The sequence below is a fragment of the Euprymna scolopes genome, chromosome 2 (assembly GCF_053919585.1).
Source record: "Euprymna scolopes isolate OS-2025 chromosome 2, ASM5391958v1, whole genome shotgun sequence".
Taxonomy (NCBI): domain Eukaryota; kingdom Metazoa; phylum Mollusca; class Cephalopoda; order Sepiida; family Sepiolidae; genus Euprymna; species Euprymna scolopes.
Genome location: NC_136483.1, coordinates 129,630,615 through 129,653,445, shown reverse-complemented (window position 1 = coordinate 129,653,445; position 22,831 = coordinate 129,630,615). Strand labels below are relative to the sequence as shown.

The 22,831-nt window shown below is 32.2% G+C and overlaps 2 protein-coding genes across 2 annotated transcripts in view; one reads left to right on the top strand and one right to left on the bottom strand.

Annotated features, from left to right (window-relative positions):
- The window catches only part of LOC145296070 (RING finger and SPRY domain-containing protein 1-like), a 181,030-nt gene that overhangs the window by 155,375 nt on the left and 2,824 nt on the right, over positions 1 to 22,831 (bottom strand). The window lies entirely within an intron of this gene.
- Positions 9,634 to 22,831, top strand: part of LOC145296068 (cilia- and flagella-associated protein 90-like) — a 64,615-nt gene continuing 51,417 nt past the window's right edge. The window contains exon 1 of the mRNA XM_080142178.1: positions 9,634 to 9,652. The gene's annotated coding sequence lies outside the window, so the exon portion shown is untranslated. The remainder of the gene's footprint in view (positions 9,653 to 22,831) is intronic.

The following is a 22,831-nucleotide window of genomic DNA, read 5'->3' as shown; positions in this document are numbered from 1 at the left end:
TTTTGAGCCCCTGGTGACACTGAATCCCAGTGTAAATGGATAACGGTGCAGTTTCAGGTCTTAACACATGTATATTTAAGTTGACCACTGTGAAAAACTATTATATAGTCACACATATAAAGCTTTTGTTGATAAATCTGAAAAAAAGAGCCACAAGAAGGGATGTTTTTAGCACTCCCCACGGACGCAAACCAGAATTTTGCCAGGGTCACCCATACTGAATTTATATTAAGACCAATGGGTTCCACATTTTGGTCAAGTTTTAAAAAAATCTAATGGATGGATCAAAAGTTATGGGGCAAAACATGTCATTTTGGGGTATTTTTTTACCTCTTTTGAGCCCCTAGAGATGCAACGGGAATTTTTGCAAAAAAGAAATTTTTTATTGTGCAAATATGTGGCAAAATTTCAGGAAAAACTAATAGACCATTATCTAGCAATCATCCAGACTAACGGACGCATGGAAGCACGGATGCAACTGAAAACATAGGTCCCTTTCCAATAAATCGGGGGACCAAAAAAAATCATAGAAACTGTATGAACAATTTTCTTTTGTAAACTTATTTTTAATTAAAAGTATTTTATATCTGAAACCTATTTTGGCCATTTTCTGCTGATTTCGATTCTGGACTTATTCCGTTATGCCAATATTTACTACTTGAAATAGAACTAATTGATAATGATGTTGAACTAATTACTTAATCATTTTATTGAAAGAAATAAAAGGAGCTGAATGTCATTGGGAAGCTACTTGGAAATTAGAATTTAAATGTAAATTACTGCATATAAGATCCAGGAAATTCAAAGTTACAAACAACAAGTCTGAAGTTTATTATATAAATCAAACAATTCTGAACAAATTTTTGTCAAATGTAAAATAGTCAATTTCCACCTTCAGTAAAATTGAATAAATTTTCAGCCACTATGAATGGATATTATCTTGCATTTACAAAATTTGACTATCTGACTAACTTATTAGGAAGATTAAAAGAATATTAACTTAAAATCTCTGAAACCAAATATTTTCTTTTTTCAAAATACATATAGAAAGCATATGTAATGAAGATAATCCAATACTGGAAAAGAGAAAATAAGTTTATTGAATGATAAAGTTGTTGAAACAAACAAAAAAACAAAATCGATAATTGAAGTTAATGAAGGGAAAAAATAAAATTGCCTCCATCAGACAAATGTAAACTAAAGCAAGTTGTAGTGAAACAAACCAGTTCTCAGATTTTTGAAAAAGTTGAAACTGAAGGAATTATGAATGACAAAAATTATTAAATATTTTTCACATTGGGATCTATCAAAAAATCTTAAGAGTAAAACAAATATTTTAATGCATTAAAATTAAATTCCATGGACAAATCTCAGTTGACACTATTGACCTAATGATGACCAATGCAGATATGGGCTGCCTAAAACGCAGCAGCAAGGTCACATCATGATGCCATAGGCTAGAAAATATAGACCTAACAATTATTCATTCAATAATCTAAAGTTGTGATTTCATGGACAAATTATATAGAAATTTTGTCCATTCATCACAATCCTTCCATTACCATTTTTAAAAAACATTGTGGAATTTGTCTCATGTCAAAATATCAGAGATCTTAAATACTTTTAGAAATGGGAAATATTGCATTAATAATAAACAAATATGGATTTATGATGGAGCGCCAAAAAAAAAAATGTTTTACAAATTGTGAACATTACTATAAGAATCAAGTGTGTCTTAATTGGAACTTTCAAAATAAATGGAGCGAGCATTTTTTTATATATATATTTCTTGTAGATTTGAAAAGTTATTGCCATGGAAGACATGTCTGCAAGGAAATTTGTCATAGGGAATTTAGGATCAAGGACGATATACTGCTTTTTGACATAGATTAGAGAGATCTTCCCCAGATCAATGTCTGATTTCTATTGTTACTGAGCTGAAAATAAGGTATTATCACTCAAGAGGGCTTTATCAAATGATGGTGTTTTTCTTTTCTCTTTTTATAGATGTGAAGGAGAGGTGTCGAGATGATCTTTAGTTCAAACTAATCTATTTTCTCATTACTAAATAAAATGTCTAATCAGAATCAGATAACTTTATTTAAAGATTATTAATACCTTTTGAACCCACGTTTCATGATTTGTGCACGATTATCAAAATTATAGTTAAATTATAATTAAAACAGTGCTTTTGTTTTATTTACTGATTATATATTTCAATAAGAATATATAATCAGTAAATAAAACAAAATTGATACTCTCTCCCCATTCAACACATGATTTACTCTTTCCTCCCTCATATTTATGAATCTATCTTGACAAAGGTTCCATCTCTTTCTGTTCGCTATGTCGGCATGTAGGTGTTCACATGAAGACATATAGGTAACCACTATTAGACGTTGAATGTGACAATTTTCTTACATACAAACATTTAAGGTAGGTAAGTAGTAATATACAGATGTTAGTTGTTACATACATTTATAGATATATGCGTAAAAGTATTTGACACCATGGGAAACTAAAAACACTGAGGAAAAAAATTTTTTTTTTTTTCAAATATGTTTAGATTCCTTTAAAAAATCTCATTTGAAAGCTAAAAAATAATTAAAAAGGAATAAAAAATAGAATTTAAAAAACAATGCAAAAATAAATATGAAAATATAAATACTCTCAAGTAAAGCCAGATTGTGACAGCTAGTATGTTATATGTGTGTGTTATAATACACTATAAACTGGCATCACTTTATTATATAGATAGAATAAAATGAGATTTCCCCCCATTAGACCGACTTCATATGAATCACTATCAGCTATTATGCACACAATATTCACCTAATCTTATCAAAAATAATACTTTGAAAAATTACCAAATTTTTTATTACGATAAAATGTCATTTGCACTTTCAGGACTTGTTCCATTAATTTGCTTAATGCTTTCTTTTTACCCTTGTACCAATTCATAATTGCATCAAGTTCCTAATCTAAGCTCATCCAAGATATATATATATATATATATATATATATATATATATATGTGTGTGTGTATAGTTCTAAAATTTTTCATGGGTTCAGGTAACCTAGACAAAAATAGTTTCATCACTTATAATTATATCCATGGAAATTTCATAAGATTAATTATTTTTTAATAAGTTTCAAGAAACAAAAATCTCTCACATCTTCATAAATGAAAAAAAAAATTTTACATTATAAATAAAAATTATACAAGACATGGCATTGTAAGAGATAGATCGATGGAATTGTTTTTCAAAATTCTTTCTGACTTAGTGCCATCTCCTATGGAATTGTGAAGATTTCATCACTGAGCATCCCCCTCAAATCCACAAGTTTCAGAACGATACCTGAAAACTTTCTCCTTTCAGTATCTTCAGAGGAAAACGTGACAATCTTGTAATTTTGATAGGCATCCCATGCTTCCTCTTAAAGAGATCAAATGACCAGAAAATGCCCCTCCCCTCAATATTCCATGACCATTAAATGGAAGAGGAGTCCATTGGCTATCAATTAACACATTTCCCTTTTAATAAACAAGACATCCTTTTGGGTCATTTCCACCTCGTAGTTGGTGCTGCATTTTTAACTAGGGTTGCAGAGTAAGAAGATATAAGATCTGCTCAGACTCCTAGAATTTCAAAACATCCAACTGACTCCTAGTATTTTTACGAGTCAGATTCTCTCTAATTCGGGAACCCTGTTTTTAACCTTTGCCATTTTACAAAGTTATAACAATTTCAAAAAAGCTGGACATTGCATCTGCCATCCATGTGTGGCCGAGGAAGAATAACGTTATGCTATGCTAGAGTTTTGTTATGTCTTTACAGGATGAGCTACATACGTGACATTGGTTTTTATTACAAGAGTTAATTCAGTTAGTAAGATACATAAAACAACAAACTTTGATATCTAGACATGCTTCAAAATACAATATGGTGATCATGTACTGAATCATAAGGTTCATTGACATCATCTGTGTTAAGAATGACTAACATTTTTCTTATATCAGGTTTTGTCTCGTTAAAAAGATTTTGGTTATTTTCTATAACAATGGCTACAAAAATATTGTATTTTTAGTTTAGAAGACTTTAGTCTATAAAACTTAATTCTAGCTATAAATTACTTGGGGAGAAAAAAAAAAAAGTTTCCAAATTACATTCGAATTGTAAAACAGCCATGGTAAAAAATTTTTTTTCAATTTTATTATTTTTACTCCTGTTCACTCCAAACAAGACACATCGCCACTTGGACGTAAGGGACTACTATTTGGGACCATGTTTAGGGAAGATGAGTAAGATGTTGGTTTATGTTACATTTAAACTTCAGCATGTCAGTACATTAGGAGAAATGGGTACCAAGAAGGGAATTCATAAATCTAGCTGTTCAAGGGAAGAAGCTATTAGAGTTGAAGGCTATTTAGGGACCACAACAGTGAAGAGGTGTGATTTCGTTGGTAAGCAGGTTTATATGTGCGTTGAGGGGGCACAAGTGCAATGAGCTCATAAATTTTATTACTAGATGTGCGAAATTAAAGTGATTTGGAAGTCTTTAAATTGCTAAACAGAAAAAGTATTTTCTAGTTAAAGTTTATAAACTAAAATTGAGTATTATGGTTCATTAAGGTTCCTTAAAGAAAAAAATTTTCTTGGAGGAAAAGAAGCCATACTTATTAATCTTTTTAATACAATTAAAATTACAATAAAGTAACCCTTTATTCCCTTTGTGGTTCAGTATTTATTACAATAAAAGTTTTGTTAGCTTAATTAAAAACAAAAAGTGAGGGATATTGATATAATAGCGTCGCAAGCAAAAATACTGTTTTTTTGGTTTGATTTTTTAAAAAAATTATCTTGTTGGATTTTCAAAGTCAGATTCAAATAGCCTTCAAGCTGACAAATCAAATTTTGCTTCAGATTAACCAATGTTCATTTGTACCATGTTATTGGCAATAAACGTTTATCACTACCATTTAAAAAATAACAGTCTGCCCAAGATAACTGATATGAAACATCACTTAAAAATAAAAATCAGCAAGGGGATAATTCATTTTAAATGAAATATAATAGTTGTTTTGTAACACTATCTCTAAGGCAGAGCGATGCTAGATTATCTTACTGGGCAGGTTCGGTGGGTCAGGTGTGGTCATGTTCCGGGTTGGCAGAGATCCCAGATGACCCAAGGAATGAAGATATATTTTCTTTTTAGAGATATTAGAAAAATTAATATCTCGATAAATAGAAATGACAATTGTTAAGCAAATATAACTGAAATCGGTCATCTGTTTAATTTTTGCAAAGCTAAATAAAGCTTTTTGTGATAATGGATCTAATGAAAAGAAAAAATTGAAAATGGCATGTTTACTTTTCTAGGTTAGAGCTGATCAGAAAATAATGAAGAAATATCAATGGAAAACCTCCAATAAAGTTGACACAATAAAACATTTGGATACCACTGAAAGAGGGTGGTTGTAGCAATACCCAGTAGCTGAGAACACATTGGAGGGGGGGGGTAGAAAGGGATTTCAAAAGAAAGATGGAAAAAGAGAGAAGAGAAAATTAATTTTTTTTTTTTTTTTTTTTTTTTTTTAAATCAATTTTCACCCCAAACAAGGCACAGAGACACTTTGAAGTAGGGGGCTACTATCAGGGACATAAGTTGCAGGGGCATTATGAAGGAAGATGACCAGCAAGATGTTTTTTCACATTACATTTGGAACTTCTCCATGTCAGTACAGTTGGGAAAGCAGAAGCCTGGAAGGGGGTTCCAAAGTCTAGCAGTTCTGGGGAAGAAACTATTGGAGTAAAAGGCTTTCATACACCTAGAGACCTTACTATGAAGGAGTGGAACTTAGTTGCTTGTTGGAGGTAGTCACATCGAGGGGGTACAAGTGCTTGTAGTTCGTCAGAGCATTCACCATTAAAGTACTTGTAGAACAGGCAGAGGGATGCAAAATTTCGGTGGGACAGAGGCTGAAGTTCAGGACCTATCAGGTTGACAACTCTCTTTTGAACCCTGTCCAGGAGTGAGAGATAAGGAGCAGATGCACCAGCCCAAATGTGACAACAGTACTCCATACATAGGCGAATGGTGGCCTTATAGAGATACAGGATACTTTCAGGTGTAAGTAGTTTTCTAGCACGGTAGAGAGAGCCCACCTTCTTTGCAGCAGCCTTGGCAATGCTCTCAATGTATCTAATCCAGTTCATGTTCTCAGCAAACGTTAGGCTGAGGAGTTTAAAGGGAGTAATTTCGGGTAATGTGTTCTTGGCCATTGCTATTGGTAGTAGAGAAGGTTTCTTGTAATTATTGAAGGAAGCTTAGTCTTGGCAGCATTGAATGTCACCATCCATTTTTGTTTCCAATGCACTACAGATTGGAGGTCATCCTCTCGTATTTCTGCCATTTCCTTAGATATGTGTTCATTTGTTTTCCCCTTGTGCCTGTTATAGAGTGGTGTCATCAGCAAATATACCCATCTCCAAAACAATTTTATCAGGGGAAGTCATTTATGAATATCAGGAATAATAAACGTCCAAGCCTGCATCCAGAAAACAATTTCTTTTGCTTAAACTCAAAGAAGTCCTGAATTATCTAATATCCGTTTTTTGTTTGTTTGTTTGTTTTGTTCTTTGTATGAATTATATATTGAATTATTTTATGCAAATAATTATTTTTTATAAGAAAATGATCAATGTTTTGTTAAATATTGGTTATTTGTTGATTTGAAAGTGACTCAGTTGTTTCCAGGCTTATCCTGATACGCAATTTCTCAGTGGAGAGAAGTGGCATATCAACCAACACCGGAGCATCTATGAAGGAAGAATTCTACCACCAATGGCCAGTTGAGAGACCTGTCTGGTAGGATCACATACCAGCTAGTGTGTTAAAGGTATTGCCACACAAACTTAGGGTTGTTGCGCATTTTGTGTACTCAGGACATTAGAGTGGTAAATTCCAGTAACCCATCAGTGTCTGGTTACATTTTGAGGGGTCCAGCACTAGACAAAGCGAAGTGTTGCCACTAGGACTTAGGGTTAGACCCATGTGTATGGCCGCACCCAGTAGGTTACAGTTTACCATAAATTTTAAAAAGTGCACAGAAATAAAAATTAAAAACTAAAATAACTAATTTATATATATTTAATGTATGGCGGACCAAAGAAAATAATTCAGATAGATTTTTACTTTTAGTTTTAGACTAAAACCAAAATTTAAAATTATTTTAGATACACTTTATTTTAACATATTTCAAGATATATTAACAGATAATTTCTGAAAAGTTTAGTTTAAGACATTCAAATAAAACTTGAAACCTTTCAATTCCTTTAAAACTTTTATTAAATTCTCTAACTCCAAAGGCTTTTTATTTAATTGCTAGACTAGACAGTGTTCCCCCGAAAGTCTCTTTGGTGCTTGTCCAGAATCCCTGCCTTCATATTAAAAAATCTGTATGATGTACGTAATAGAAATTAAACATCACATAAATTAATGAAGTAGTTTTATTTTTATAAAGAAAGTCGTTTTTAAGCGAATTTAAGTTTTTCCAATGTTCCATGTTATAAATGACTTTCTAAAATTTCGCAAGTTTTAATTATTCGAAGATATTTCTTGATTTCAAGATGGCGTCGTGATATCGTCGCTGTTCGTTTGGCTACAAAATTTTATTTTCTTATTTTAAAATCAAACTACTTGATCAATTTATATTATTTTTGGTGTACGATATTTTCGTCACGGCTACGTGCATGTTTTTATTTATTCTTGTTTTTAAATAAAGAGGTAGTTCTGGACGAGTACCAAAAACATTGTGGTGCTTATGCAAATTCGGTGTGAAACATAGCAGTAAAAAAAAAAATGAAATGACAGAAAAACTTTATGAAATACTTACCATTTGTTGAAAATTATTAGCGTACACGGAAAATGGTCAAGTATTTTTAAATCAAACTAATGTGCGTTACCCAATCAAGGGAGGCGAGTCAAACTTTTTTTTTAGTCTTGTAAGATAAATGGCGCCACAAATATCAATGTTAAGTTAGGATTTGAAAATCACACCCTTAACCCTAAGTCGAGATAGTAATACGAAAAATAAAAACAGAAAATGTGTACGCAACGGGACCGTTAAAAGTTAATTTCACAGAGATTTATATTCAGTACTTATACATATCGGACGTTGGCCGGGAGTCTTTACTTTCATTTTTTATTTTTTTTATTTTTATTTATTTATTTTATTTTACACACTTTTTTGAATTGGATTTTGGCAGTTAAGTCGTTTGGTTCATTTATTAAGCTAAAGTGTTATAAAACTATAAATCTAAGGTTATATTTTAATCTTCCAATCTTTTTATACATGAGGATTTGCAAAGTATTATAAAACCAGAAATGACTTGGTGTTACTGTTCGACAGCTCAAATGCTTCGAAATTCTTTTCAATTTTCAAAGTATCACGGTGCTTTTTCGTTATGGCTGACTTGTTTGAGAAACCAAAATGCATTATGATGAATTTAATTTTGTAATTTTTTAAATAGAATTTTTAAACTAGTTTGATGATTGGCACTAATTAAAAGTAAAGAAAGTCTGTATGATGTACGTTACAGAACGAAGTTGTCGTATTCCAAAAATTATGTAATTTGATCAAACAAGTTCTCTTTTTTTTTATTCAAAAAAATCGAATTTTACGATTAAGAGAGCTGTGGTGTTTTCGTTGAGCATAATGAAATCCGATGAAATAAATAAGGGGGAGACAACTGAAATTGAAGTGTCGAGGTAAAAAAAAAAAAATCAACCTTATGTTCAATGCAGTAAGTAGTGAAATCGCTAAAAATTGTAAAATTTGAAAGAAAAAGTTAAAGTACATAGTTATCTTCCAAGTGAATCTGAATCACCTCGTCAAACTTGACCCACATAGATATCAATTTGTCAAACTACACTAGAGTGACTTCTTTTTAGTAACAAGTCTCCATACTTAAGACACGTGTGTAACGAACAAAATAAAATTTGAATTTACAAGTTTTAACAAACTTCAATTCCAACTTTTAAAGAATTTTGGAAAATATAATTCAGAGATAAACATTTATAAATCATCAAGTAACTTCATAAAATTAAATCAAGAGAAAATAAAATCAACACACCCCAAAACATGTATTTGTCAATAATAATAAAAAGCAATCCAAACTAAATTCCAGATATTTCAATAGCTCAAGTTAAACGAGTTATTCTTTATCAAATATTACTTAGCAAGGTTTCGTTTTTATTCTAAACAATTGGACCACTCCCGAAAACAAAACGTATTCAAAGTGAAAAAAAATAAAAATTTCATGTTATTTTTCTTTTTAACCAGCTTCATATTGCAAACAGATTTGATTTAAAAATCATTAAATCCTTGCTTTTTAAATGAAATCCGTTTAGGCACATTTTCAGAAATAAAGAGTTTTTTGCAATTATTAAATTTAGAAACAAAAATTGTTACACATTTAATTTATTTTTCAAACATTAGAATTCAAACGAGAAGATTCAAACGAAACCAATTTCTAACATTTAATTAAAGTCTACGTCTACTTTAAAAATCACATTAATCCTCGTTTCATTTCAAAGTAATATTCGTAATTATCCATTTATTGAACGTGTATGACGGTTAAGCAACAAGGTAACTCGCTGTTATCCAGACAGACTTCTTTTTAAACCTTTTTTCATCAGTCTAAATTATTGTTTTGTAATTTTGTGTGTGTGTTTGTTTTTTTTAAATAATAATAAAGAGTAAATGTTTTGCTATAACACGTCCACCCATGAGGTTCATAACAAGACATCAAGAGTAAACATTAAATTACAAGTATTCGAAAAACGTTGTTTTACTTACGAGGGGGTTCAATTCGCCATTTTAATCTCTTGTAAAATGCACCCCGACCGGTGCTTATTAAAAAAATAAAGGCATATTACAATTCTGCGATAAAGCGTAAAAATCATGGAGACAATTTATTTATTTTAACCAAACGTCGAAAGAAAAAAGAAAAAAAAATTTTTTTTTAAGTTTTCATTTTTTTTTTTTTTCTTCGTGATTAACAGCAAACGGTGTCAATCGATAAGGTCTCCATTTAAACTTTAGTCCGTTGGAGAGAGGGTCAGCTGCGATACATTTTTAATTGTATTTTTCCTATGAAGACGGACATAACTGACATTTGAAAAAGTCTCACGGCACTAACCCAAATGTTTGAGTGAATTGTATTTTGTGTATGTGAAATCGACAATTTAATAAATACAGCAACAAAATTCTGTCGTAACATCAGGCCCAGTTAATTAGAGAACAAGAAATGGTTCATAGATAATAATTTTATTGCCAGAAAGTTTAATTTTAGAAACAAAAACTCTACTACTTTACGTTGAACTCAATATTAATTCTGTCCAGAAATTACTTTCAAATTGATAGTTTAAAAAAGTTTCAAAAATCACATTTTAATTTCGTACAACAGGAGTAAAGTGTTTTGGACAGGTTTCCCGTGTCATGTCAACACATTAGAAAACCAAACAGATAAGTTTTTCATTGGAAATTTAGAATTATTCAACTACTCAAAGGAATTTTCCCCTTTTTTTTAATAATGAAAATGTCTTGTCATATGAAAATATATAGTGAAAATATATATTTTTAATAATTATTTTTTGTGTTAGTGTACCAGATGGGTAGTATTATTTATTTATTTGTGCATATTTAAAAAAGAAAATTTGTTTTTGACCATGGTCCAAAAATATGAATTTTGGAGTTTAGGTACTACTGAAGTAATGCACTTACTGATCCGCGCTATTTTTTAAATCGTATTTCCAAGTTTAAAGTTTTATTATCTTTTTTTTATTCAATTGTAAGGTTAAAGTACAGAATAGGTACAAAACACCCTCCCCATGTTAAGAATGGCTTTTTAAATCATAACGTTATTATTTCAGCAAGGATCAATACTGCACTACTACTAGTAGGTGTATCAGAATTTTTGACACCCCTAACATGAAATTGCGAATAAAATATAAAAAACTCGTAATTTCTCTTTTAAAAGTGGGTTGTTTATTTTCTTTATGGATTATACTTCCAAAATAAACTATTAAAGTTGTTTTAAAAGTAATAGAAATATTTTTTTTATTTTTTAAAAAACAGTAATGAATTTTACGAACTCAATATTTTTCAATTTTTAAACTTTAAAAATCTATCAAAATTTTTCTATTTTTACGATATTTTCAGGGTCAATGTGAAATTTTATGCTCTTTCTAATAAACCGAATATAATATTTTAGACAAACGTTTTTTTTTTTTTTTAAATTCACGCCCCCCCCCCATTTTCAAGTGTCTATTAAAAAGTAAATAATCAATTTACTCACCAAAGTTTTATATATCACAAATTGAAGAGAAAAGGTCAATAAATAATATATTCAAATTAAAAAAAAAAAAAGTAGTGTTTTTTAGAAATTTTGCATGCAAAGTTCGAAGTTTAAAACCTTTTTTTGTTAAAACACGTTGTTTGTTTATTGAGTTTTTTTTTTTTGTTTTTTTAATGAAACCTTGGTCCTTGCTCCTTTAATTGAAAAAAAATTTGGGCTTGAATTACATTTTTCGAGTAGTTATAAGCTTGGAAAGACAGGGGGGCGAATAATTCACGCCTCCAATTTTGAAATGTTTATTAAAAAGTAAATAATTAATTTACTCACCAAAGTGTTATATATCACAAATTGAAGAGAAAAGGTCAATAAATAATATATTCAAATTTAAAACAAAAAAAAGTAGTGTTTTTTAGAAATTTACCTGTAAAGTCCGAAATTTAAAACCTTTTAAAAAAAAGACACGTTGTTTGTTTTTTTTTTTTTAATGAAACCTTGATCCTTGCTCCTTTAATTGAAAAAAAAATTAGGGCTTGAATGACATTTTTCGAGGAGTTATAATTATTCACTATTTTTCACGAAATTTCTGACACACCTAGTGCACTAGTACCAGAGTTTATTTTACAAAAGACAGATGTACGAAAAACCCGTAATATATATATATATATATATATATATATATATATATATATATATATATATATATATATATATATATAAAACAAACTAGCTGGACCTGTGTACCGCCGTTGCCCGGTAGAAAGATGTCACAAAACCAGAATAAATTCGTTGAAAGTAGCATATCCCTCAAAAATAAATTAAACTATAATTATCAAGCGTATTATCACAGAAAGCAATAACTAAAGAATGTTAACAAAAACATATTTTAAGCAATCCTGAACCCTATGGTTCTGATGTATTTGCAATGAAGGAGAAATCCTTATAGACTGCATTTTTTGTTTTTATTAAGTGATTCTTAAGCTAAGAAATTAAGCTCTGCTCCACTAATAAAAAGCAATGATAAAAAGTGCTTAAATCAATCCTATAACCATTGGTTTTGTTGTCTTTCAATGAAGAAATCCTTCTATACTGAGGTAGTCTTTTATTCTTATGAGGTGGTCTATAAGTTAGGAAATGAATCCTTGCTTATAAAAAGAAATCCTAAAAGGCATGTTTAGCAAGCCTAAAACCATGGTTCTGGTGTTTTTCAACAAAAGAAAAATCCTAGGCAGATATTTTTTCTTTGTTTTTATTAAGTGGTCGTTAAGTTAGGAAATAAAGTCTGGAAAAGAAAATGAAAGGCAAGGTTGAGTATTGGCTTACTAGGGACTAGAAACAATAGTGAAAACACCTTACTGTTTTGCAGCAATTTCTAAAAAGATGTGAAAATATTCCAAAAATGAAACCAAAACGAAATATTTGTTGCAGTAATTAGTTGCACATATTTTATTTACTAATTTAATTATTTCGTTTCAGTTCATTGTGTTAATGTCTTGTTGAATGATAAAGAGGTGTACATTAAAAACAGAAAAAAAGAAGCGCAGAAAGTATATCCAAAAGAAGAATTTTAGAGTTTTGTTATTAATTTAGAAAGAAAGGAAAGTATTTTGCTTTATTTCGTTATTCATTTTGTTTCAGTATTCAGCTCTGGTTTGGAGTTTTTGATCTTCAATCAACATTTGTTTTTATTTTCGCGGAAGGAAATGGTAAGAAGCAGGTTATTGCTGGAAGAAATAAAAAGTAAACAACTATCTTTTTTCTCACTCTTTTTACCAATGTAAGCAAAATGTACTTATAGATAGAAAAAGTACAAAATGGAAAAGTAATCATTAAGTATGTCTTAGATAATACTTGAGAAAATCATGCTTAAAAAACGAAAGCAACCAAAAGTGTGTTGTTTGGATGTCTAACGCCATTTTGTTTATTTTGTGAGAACTGTTGTTAACTGCTCAAAAATACCTTATTCCAATATGTCTCTATTCTGATGAATGTATGCAAACATCCAATGAAATTGGACATAAGGTGTGCATAGAGCAGTCCTTATTATAAGGTTTGCAGACGAAAGAAGTAATGTTGAATGTATATGACCACGGATAGGACTTGTGTTAATAACGGCAGCCTATCTAGAAAAGTTCCCAGTTATGTTGGGGAGAGGAAGAGGAATAAATAATTAGCAAGTGAAAATTGTGTTACCACTGGTTAATCGAACTTATTTTGGAATGTGATGCTCATCAAAAATAAGATAAGAGTGTATGATAACAGTTGAAAGCAAATGATAATATGTACAAAATCTAAATCGATTGGCTAGAAGTCTTATCATATTGAATTGATATGTAGTGTCTGCATTTGCCAAGCTTTAACGTTTTTTTTTTCCAGGGTGAAAATAATCTTTCCTATTTTATTAGATAATAATAAAGAAGAGAGAGTTTTTATCAAAGGCAACCTCATTTAGTCTTCTACCTAGCTGAATAAGCTTTTAGTGTTTTATTTACTTTAAAACGTTTATTCGGTTAGAAGAACAAGTGGTGTCGAGCATTATGTGAGAACAATAAAAAAAAAATGGCCATGATGTGACTCTTACATATTGGGCTCTGGGTTTCTACCAGTATTTTGTTTTATTTTTGATTTTTATGCCGTTATTGAGATTCCAAAAATGTAAGAGTCCCAGTGCAGCCATTTTTTTCTTGCTCTTATGTAACACTCGTGATTTTTTGTTTTTCAGACTTAATGAATGTTTTAAAAGAGGTTAAACCACTAAAATCTTATCCAGCTAGATAGAAAAGCAAGTTATCTTTCCTTTGATAACATTTGTTATTTACCACTTTTTTGTACGTTTGTCTTGCAGAACAAACCTGAATTTTATAATTGGAAATTTAAATTTATTTTTAATTTTACAAAATTATGATTTTCTTCCCAAATACTGCCAGTGAAAACTTAGACAACCATGAATTAACAAAGTCCCTGTGTAGGGGCTCATCCAAATGCCATTTTAATGTTTTCAAACTGTCATCCATTATGGTAATTAAGTATTATTGTAATTAAGTAAGATATGAAAAAAAAAAAAATGCTGTAATTACTTCAATGATTTTATGCATATATATTGCTTATCGCAAAGAAATTGTTAAACGAGGAACTAATTTTCATCTTTCATCACTTCCTTCTGAATTACTTCCTTAGCCGGAAGCTATTAGTCTCAAGAGTCATGCTTTTACTAAGTCTTTAGATTGAGCCAATTTTTATCCCAATCCAGAATGTTCTTTTCTAAGGTGGTTGGATTTTCCCCATATTAAAAAACAACCTCGTATGTAACTGTCCTAACTGTAACTAAATAGGAACGATGGAAGAAATCACCATTCTGTGACATCCATACGTGCTTATATAGTGTGACATCCATAGGTGCTTATATAGTGCGCGAGATGTGAAGGTGCTAATCAATCGTACAAGGTAGACACAAAGGCAAAGACATACGAAAACAGCAAAGAATGATAGACACCGATGATCGTTTAAAGACGATGGGTATCATGCTTTTATTTACAGAGAATTCAGGATCAGCTAGAGCTAAACGGATCAGTCACTGGAAACCGGTAGCTGAACATCAGTGACCACTGGAAGGCGGTAGCCGAATGTCAGTGACCATTGGAAGATGAAAGCTGGGCATTGCCAAGGGCACCGGAGGCTGTAGGAGTGAGTTGAAATGAGCTGGTTGCAGAGGAGAGTTTCAGGAGGCAGGCAGTAGTAGAGAGTTAAATTTACATACAGGTAGTTTATGGTAGTCAGCCCTAAAAGGGCTGTTTGAATTACTCCTGTTTCCGAGTCACATCGGCTGCTAGGGCTAAGACGACTTGACTGGAAGCATTAAAATTGCATTTCAAGAGGCTTCCTGTTCCTTAGTAGGCTTGATTTTTTGCTGAGAAAGCACTGTATTCATGAAAGAGTGCGTATGTTACAGAAATTGTGCTAATAAACACACAAATGACTAATTCCTGACCGAACTTCTTACCGCCAAAAGTGCCTTTGATGTTTGTGAAAAGTCAAGTTTTAAGTGTATGTCCCCTCAATTGTGATATAAACAAAACGGAAATCATTAAGCACGCATGTGCTGGGCGTGTTACGTTGTCGTATCATAAAATGAGCGTTTGTTGTATATTGGTTGAAATTGGAATGGAGATGATATATTAAAACATGTCTATTTATAAAAGATTGAGTGTTTGATTATCTTATCAGAGTTAATGTCGTTGTGTGTGTGATCATCTAGTGGTCTTTCTATTATATATGTTCATATGCTGTTTAGTGTGAATATGTGTGTGACATGTCATTTGAACATACCTTCTGCCATTTTGTTGGTCCATCTGGAAATTCTCGTCTGGGAGGGAGACTTGATACCTGTTTTTGAGGACGAAGATTTATTTCACACCAAGACAAGAAATTGGTTCTATAGTTTTTTTATTCACCTTCCAGTTTGTTCACAGAAGTAAGGAAAGTGAATTTGGCCTGTGTTTTCTTCTTCTAAGTCTAAATTCTACCACGTCAGTGTTCGTTCCCCACCCCCAGCGAAGGGGAGGAGACAACAGCGAAGCCGTCCGCTCTCATCCAAGTCGCAACCAAATCTCCACGATTCAGCTAACCTGATCACATGACTCACACGCAATCCAATCAGCTGATCTTGACTTCCGGTCAACGTGTCTGCACTATAATTCTCTCTCTCTCTCTCTCTCTTTCCATTCTGTAACAGGCGACTTCAAGTGTCTATTTCTGCAGAGAAGCGTAGCATTGTTTTTTTATAAGTGTAACACCTTTTCTTTGGATAATTGATCATTATCAATTACTACAGAAACAATGTAGCAGACAATTATATCAAAGGTTCGTGCAGGCATGTGTGAATATATCTGCAAGAATCATTGGATTGACAAGTGCTAGTGGATCTGTTATATTGATGAGAAAATTTGGATGATTGCAAGTGAGTGTGCAATTGTGTCATGGAGTGAATTGTCAAAATTGGTGGTACACTTTGGTTCAAGTCAGTTGCACAAGGTTTGAAAGTGAGTCGGCGGAGTGAAGTACAAGTGGGTGTGCACTGGTGTTAGAGCGCATTGATTGAATTTATTAGGTCCCCTGTGCATTGATTGAATCATTAAACGTCTAGTTGCTGACTTTGTGTGCATGTTGCAGTTTAACTAGTTTTGAACTAATGCAACTTCTTCCCTTGTGATTATTAGTGATGTCCACATCTTTTTATGGTACTTAATGAATGTCCGTGAGGATTTGGTTGTCGCGTCTGTTATTGGAGAGAGTTGGTAGACCTTGAAGGGAGTTGTTGATGCTTGCTGAGCTTGACTTTTTACATCCAGTATGAAGTCAAGAGGTCGATGTTGGTTCTGAAATGGGTTTGTTGAGATGTTCGATAGTTATGATTGGTCAAGTCTGGGTAGAATGTCATTTCCCTCAACAGCTGTTGCCTGTGTCCAAGGATTATGTGAGCTTTTTGCCATCTTCTCTGCCAATCATTTGTCTTAAGTGAAAATCACAGTTCCAAATAAATTAAAACTCGTTTATATTTGAGACAACTCCAAAGCACTCAACAGAATCACCCCACCCTTCTATATGCAACACGATGTAACCTCCAATCTGTAGTGGAATGGGGACAAAAGTGGTTGGTCGCGTTCAATGCTGCCAAGACTAAACTAGTTTCATTCAATAATTACAAGAAACCCTCTCTACCACCAATAGCAATGGCCAACGACTCTTTATCTGAGAGTCCATCTTTCAAACTCCTTGGCCTAACGTTCACAGGAAACATGAGTTGGAACAATTACATTGAAGGCATTGCCAGGGCCGCTGCAAGAAAGGTAGGCTCTCTCTACCGTGCTAGAAAACTACTAACACCTGAAAGTATCCTGTACCTCTATAAGGCCACCATTCGCCCATGTATGGAGTATTGCTGCCACATCTGGGCTGGTGCATCTGCTACTAGTCTCTCGCTCCTTGACAAGGTTCAAAAGAGAGTCGCAAACCTGATAGGCCCTGAACTGGCATCTAAGCTTCAGCCTCTGTCCCATCGACGAAATGTTGCATCCCTCTGCCTTTTCTACAAGTATTTTAGTGGTGAATGCTCTGATGAACTGCAATCACTTGTGCCCCCACGACGCGAGCACCCTCGACAAACCCGACAGGCTACTAGATCCCACCCCCACACTGTAGAGGTCCCTAGATGTAAAAGATCTTTTTACTCCAATAGTTTCTTCCCCAGAACCGCAAGACTCTGGAATTCCATTCCAGGTCCCTGCTTCCCCAACAGTACTGACGTGCAGAAGTTCAAGTGTAACGTGAACCGACACCTTGCTGCCCAAATCCCTACATAGTACCCCAGTAGTTGTTGCCCCTGATAGTAGCCCCCTACACCAAAGTGGCAATTTGCCTTGTTTGGGGTGAAAATGTAATAAAAAAAAAAAAAAAAAAAAAAGAGGCCCAAAATAAACTGCTGATGACTTTTTTTTGATTTCAGCATATGAAAATAATGAAAATGCAAGATTAAAAACGTGTTTACATTATCAATACCTTGAAACAATGTTCCTATATAGTTGTCGCTTTTAAGGTGCTTATATGTTTAATAAATCTAATAAAAACCAACTACTGGTCAGATTTTCAAACTTTTCTATTTACTTTTGGATTAATTTATATCAAAATGTAGTTTTTGTAAAATATATGGGCGAAAATATATATTTTGTATGTAATCTCTATATTTCATTTTATGAAATCTGAAGAAAATATAAAATTCATCAAAATTCTAATATTTTATAAAGCTGAAGAGTTTTAAAAAACACATTTTTGTATTTGATCAACCTATTTTGTCATCTTGAATTTGTAAATAAAAAAGTGAAATAAATTCAATACTATGTTTTGTAAAAAAAATAAATACATTTCTTCTTATTAATATATACTATAATCTATTGAATTGCAAATAAAATTTAATACATTCTAAAGAAAAAATTTTTTTTCAAAATGTAATTAAATTTTTAAAGATTAAAATGCTTTAAATTCCATTCTTCCGGAATGTTCAATTTAAAAACAAAAACATTTTGATGTACAGTTTCCTAATTCTTCAATATATTTTAACACTAACAGTTCAGCCCAGCTTTGCTCGGGCCCTATGTACTGTTAAAAACTTTATAAGTGTATATTAAAAAGTGTGCATATGTCTTTCTACATAATAGGCTTCCTTAACTACCATAGAGAAAAATTGTTAGAGACCACAGAAGTCAAATTTTCTTTTACTTTGACCCTAATTTTGACCCCTTAACATTCTTTGTTTTGTGCTCAAATTAAAATGTCTAACCTATATCCAAGTCACCTACATCTAAAATTTCAAGGGTTTAGACCCAAAACTGGATGAGGAGTTTGGTAGAATCTGCCAACTTTGACCTCTTCGAAGCCAAATTTTTGCCCAAAAACTGATTAAAAAGCTTGCTGAAAGTCTGCATACCCTTTGTATAAAATTTCAAATGTTTAGACCCAAAATTGGCTTAATAGTTTGCTAGAAACCGCAAAGGTCAAATCTTCTGAACGTTGACCCCTTGGAAGCCAAATTTTTAGAAAAAAAAAAACGATTAAAAAGCTTGCCCTATATCTGAATACAGTTTATGTAAAATTTCAAATCTTTAGACCAAAAAATGACTGATTTATTTGATAGAGACTGCAGAGATCAAATTCTTTTTTTAACTTGGACGCCAATTGTGACCCCTTAATATTTATTGTTTGGGCTCAAATCAAATTATAAAATTAGATCCATGTCCACGTAACCTATATCTAAAATTTCAAGTGTTTATACGCAAAATTGATGGAGGAGTTTAGTAGAGTTCTCAAAGGTCAAATCGTTCAACTTTGACCCCTTAACAGCAAAATTTCTGGCTGAAACTCGATAAAAAAGATTTTCCCAAAGCTCAAATTTCGAGTCTGTAGACTGAAAATTGACGGTTATTGCGTTGGAAAATATACTTAGACACACAGACATTTTCACTTTTATAGATATATTGATTGGCATAATTCTTGGAAATTCCACAGAATGTGAAATATATTTAGTCAACAAATGTTTTGATAAAATTGATGTTTCTGGATAGCAAAAAAGATTAGTTTTTTTCAAAAATAACACGAAGCAAATATGAGTTTATCAGCATTTCTATGAAAATTGTGTCTACTAGCAGTTCAGCCCAGCTTTTCTTGGGCCCTATGTACTGTTCATAACTTTATGTAAATATATACATACATATATATATATATATATATATATATATATATATATATATATATATATATACATATATATATATGTATATTAAAAGTTTGACTCATGTTCAGGTAACCTACATCTAAAATTTCAAATGTTTAGACCCAAAATTGGCAGAGGAGTTTGGTAGAGTCTACAAAGGTCAACTCTTTCAATTTTGACCTCTTGGCAGCCAAATTTTCACCCCAAAACTGATTAAAAAGCTTGCTGCATTTCTGAATACCCTATATGTAAAATTTCAAATGTTTAGGCCTAAAATTGACAAAATAGTTTGCTAGAAACCACAAAGGTCAAATCATTGAATTTTGACCCTTTGACAGCCAAATTTCTGGCCGAAAACCGATTAAAAAGATTTTTCCAAATCTCAATACCCCTTATGTCAAATCTCGAGTCTGTAGACTGAAAATTGACAGAGTAATTTGGTAGGGAAATGTACACACACACACAATTTCACTTTTTTAGATATATAGATTGTATTTTAAATATAGAACTGACCCAAATGAGATAAATTAATAAGTATTAATAAATACTCAGAAAGTAATATTGTGCTACATAGTTCAGTACAAAGAATAAAATCATGTTGTAAAAGACAATCTTTAATTTATTTCCTCAGTCCAGCCAGCACCTCTTGGCAAATAATGTACTTTTTTTATTTATTTTTTGCTCCATTTCTTTCGAATGGTGCTCTTTTTACGTCAGGTTTTGCTGACTTTTGTTCTGTATAGAACCCCTGCAGCTGCACATCAAAATTACGAGTTTTTTCTCATCATTACAACTTTGGCCTTTTGGTCAAGATCAAAGTGTAGTATCTGTTCTTCAGATGCGGCACTTCCATTTCTTATTCTCTTTCAGTGGAGGAGAAATCCTTCACGACTGAGACAATTTTTATTTTTGTACCTTTTTTCCACGTTAAAAAACGACCCTGGTGTCTAACTGTCCCGTGGAGAGGCATTGTAAATAGGTACAACAACAATCATCTATAAATATAAAAGCGAAAATGTGTGTATGTATGTTTGTTTGTATGTATGTATGTGTGTGTGTTTGTATGTATGAATGTGTGTGTGTTTGTATGTATGTATGTGTGTGTGTTTGTATGGCTTGCAAAAACTTTCGACACGGGTCACGGATTTTTGCCTGATTGGTACCATTTTAAACTTCCAGCCTTTGCCCGACAAATATCGAAAAATTGGCCAAAAACGTTAATTCCTTCACCCTGAAATCAGCAGTTTTTCAGGAGTCAGCAAAAACCGTCCTCTCATGACGAGTTCGCTTCTACACATGCGTCATACAACATCGGAACATGATTTACTTTAAATATTTGAAAAAGCAACACAATTTCGGCGACGTCGTCTTAGCTCAGTTGCTTAGAGCGTGGCCTCATTATCTAAACATTTTGGGTTTGAATCGTGGTGTGGGATGTCAGTTTTTTTTTCGATTTTTTAAATTTTAATTTTGAAGCAGGGTTATTTAAGCCATTTTTCACATGCTTTTTGGGGGGAGGGGGTATTTTTCACGTTCGTTTTTCTGTTTCGCGTTTTTTTTTTTGTTTTTCCCATTTTTACATTTAACATCGTTCGTTTGCCTTATGTCAGTTTTTTTGTGTTTTTTTCGATTTTTTAAAGTTTTAAAATATTTACTTCGCTTATTCTTATGTTTTGATTAACACCCCGCCCAAGCACACACACCTCTAAACACCCGGGTAACGCCGGGTACCCCCCGCTAGTATATTCGAAAACGAGGCTACATCAAAAGGGAGATCACTCATATTATTGCCTAGGGTTGCAATTGCCAGATTGGCTTGTTTTAAGGAAAATTTTGTGAAGTTGGCCTTTTTGAAGCAGTTTGGCTTTCAAAATTTATAATTGGCCTTTTTCAAAGCATAACGTACGGACTAAGGAAGGAACAAGCAAAATATTTTATGGGTTATATAAAATTGCCAACTGGAAAATAGTGAAATTGATATCAATTTCAAAACATGACTGAGTACACTTTCATTTGTCACTGGTAAATACTCTTTTAAGCGCTTTTTTACCCCCCCCCCCAACAAAAGTATGGTAACTCATAATGTATAACTTATTAATGTTCGCCGGTTTAAAATTTTTCACATATTTATTACCCAACGGACAAATACATAAATATTTTTAAAACAATAAATTTATATATCTTTAATATATATAACATTTGTGTAATATCAATATCTAATAAAAACAAAATAACAGCAAAAAGACGTAAATTCCATTATTCATATTTAACACCATCAATATTGAATAAATGATTACGTAATTGTTTGTACGCTTAAAATTGTACGTCCCTAATTGCAAGTAAAAATAGGTAATCACACCAAAAATTAGAAAAAATTATCAAGTAGAAGTTTAATTAAAAATGAAAACCAGATTTATTATATTTGCCGATCCTCCAGCGCGGAAATACCGCAAAACAGGGGGAGATAAGTCAGTCTGTCATAATGAATGGCAGATCGGCAAAATACGAAAACTGATTTTTATTTTTAATTAAACTTCTACTGGGTCATTTTTCCTGATATTTTTGTGAGGATACTTATTTTTGTATGACACGTAATCATTTCCCATTTGAAAGAGTCTATTTGGAAGTCTCACCAACTCCACCGTTTCAATCTAAACTCTCAATTGGCCTTCAGGACAGGATCAAAGTGTAGTATCTGTTCTGTGGCAGTCTTAACAAATTTTAGTGCTTCATTATTTTAGTCTTCATTCGATAATAAAATTATTTCTTGGGAATACGCGTCATGTCCACCCGTTATATTTTCGATTACATCACTATCAACGAATCCAAAACTTTGAGCATATATTTTTATAGCAATTTCTCTTGAAAACCATTAATGACAAACTTGTCACGTGTTCATGAACTCACCCTCCAAAACAGTTTTTTTGTATTGTTCGATATAGCAATAAAATGATGACGGGTAATTTTATGCAATCACTTTTTTAGGGTTAAGTTTAGATATTCTTAAAGCAGTCGAAAAACCCAAAAAGATCAACTAATTAGAAACTGAAATCTATATATCTATAAAAGTGAACGTGTCTGTGTACATTTCCCTACGCAATAACTCTGTCAATTTTTAGTCTACAGACTCGAAATTTGATATACAGGGTACTGAGATTTGGGAAAATCGATGTGATCGGGTTTCGGCAAGAAATTTCGCTGTTAATGG